Source organism: Euprymna scolopes, chromosome 5 (assembly GCF_053919585.1).
Source record: "Euprymna scolopes isolate OS-2025 chromosome 5, ASM5391958v1, whole genome shotgun sequence".
Classification (NCBI taxonomy): Eukaryota; Metazoa; Mollusca; class Cephalopoda; order Sepiida; family Sepiolidae; genus Euprymna; species Euprymna scolopes.
Window position 1 is genome coordinate 160779303 of NC_136486.1, and position 2210 is coordinate 160781512.

Here is a 2210-nt window from a genome sequence, read left to right on the forward strand (position 1 = left end):
CCCCCAAAAAAAAAAGAGTGAAACCAAGTAGTCAAGCAGTGAAGGAGGAAGGCAGGACCGAGGAGTGAGCACTGACCAGACCTCCACTATATAAATGCAAAGGGAACTAGGACCTTCGGGAGGCTTATTGCCACCCAAATTCCAGTAAAGACCATTGGCCACTGCCAATGAGAAATCAATGGCAGACGGCTGTTGCAATAATGCAAATTTATTTGCAAATGGTATCGAAAGAAGTGGAAAGTACTGGAAAATCTGGGGAGACTTGTCACTCAGCTTCCAGGGAACATCACAGGCTGTATTCAGTGAGATCTTTGATAACCTGTGTGAAGGCTCCTTGTGAGCCCATAATAATAAAAATAATAATAAGGATGAAAGCTTACATAAGCTACAAATGCTAAAACGGCCATATAGAAACTTCGCTAAAAAAAATAGAAAACACCGCATGAATCCAAGAAACCTAAAACCATAAAATTGTAAGTTTATAAAAAATAAAAAAATGTTATGTCGGCATTGGTTGATGGCGTCCAAATAGTCATGCAAGGTCAAGGATAATGAAAAAACCGAGGAGAGAAAGCATTAGCCAAACCTCTACTGGATAAGTGCAAGGAGCACTAGGACTTTGAAGAGTCTTATTGCTACTCAAATTCCAGTGAAGGTTAATGATCGCTATCAACGAGAAGTCAATGGTAAGCGGCTATTACGATAATGCAAATTCATTTACAAACGTTATTGAAAGCAGTGGAAAATACTGGGAATCTGGGAAAACTTTCACCCAGATTCCAGAGAACGATATCGGCTGTTGTCAGTGAGTAACCTCTCATGATGGTCTGATCACAGAAGATGAAAATATAGGAGAGAGAGAGAACGATGCAAATACATGAAACTTGAAAAAAAAGTATATCAAATATGAAGATAGTAAATAAAATACCAATTATAGAGCACTAGGAACACTTCCGAAAGGAAAAAAAAATTAAATGAGAAAGCCTATGAGAAATTGGAATCAAAAGGAAAATTAAGATTATACAATGAACAGCAATAATATAAGCAACTGAATTCTGAAGAAAAATCCTTGAATGTGGAAACCAATTCACATTAACTATAAATTGAAATGAATCAAAAATAAAAACAGAAAAAAAAACAGCACAGTATGAATCCAAGGAAACTGAAAACAAGTTTATAAAATGTCGACTATAACATTACCCAACACATTGTATGCTCAGTCACAAGGAGACAAAGAATAGCAAAAGGACTTTAATTCGCTTGTTTTGTTGTACAACATCATTTCCTCGTTCTCTTGTTACTACTGTGCCTCCCCATGTACTCTCGAATGTCATCCCTGCTTCTCACATGCTCTCGAACGTTAACTTTGTGTCTAACGTGATCTCCTTTTTAAAGTATTAATACAAGGAACACCACCGGTTATTATCAGTGACCAATCACTAAGGATGACCTGTGTGAAAACTAGTTAGGAAAATAATGTGTTTGTACATTTATTTTTAGGTGTCAAATTTTATACTCGCCAATTTAGGAGTTTTTGATGGGCAAAAGAAAAACTATTTTTTTCTCAAACTGAGACGCAACAAATGTATGAAAATTACAAATGCCGGCATTTGTGCCCTACTAGAATGAAATAACTTTTTTTTGTTTTCAGTTGGGACACGGGGAGAGTGCAAAGCAGGGGTAGACAAATGCAATGTCAGGGCTGAATCGAAAATAAATGCGTTTTTTGTTGTTTATTAATTCGTGTTTGTTTTTATTATTGAGAAAGTTTGTTTAAAAAATAATAAACTTATAATAACACAAAGTTTTTTTTTTTTTTTTACCAAAATAAACATTTTTTTAATACAACATAATTATGCTTTATTAAAATGTCTATTTTGTTAAAAAAAAACCCTCAGTTTTGCGTAATTATAAACTTTTTACAAGTTCCTTATACTTATTTTAATTGCAGAAAAATGCTACAAAAACTATTCAGTCATGTTTAATTAAAATAAATAATGCATCTATAACCAAACCATATCTTTCTATCATCAACGTTCTGATCTCCATCTGGCATTAATTGAAATGAATGGCACTCGTCTTGGGGAGGCTCCATGTTTTGACAAGCTTCTGGGTCTGACCTTTACTCCTGGTCTGAGATGGCACACACACATCAAATCTGTTGCCAAGGCTGCTGGAAAAATGGTGGGATCGTTCTACCGCTCCAATAG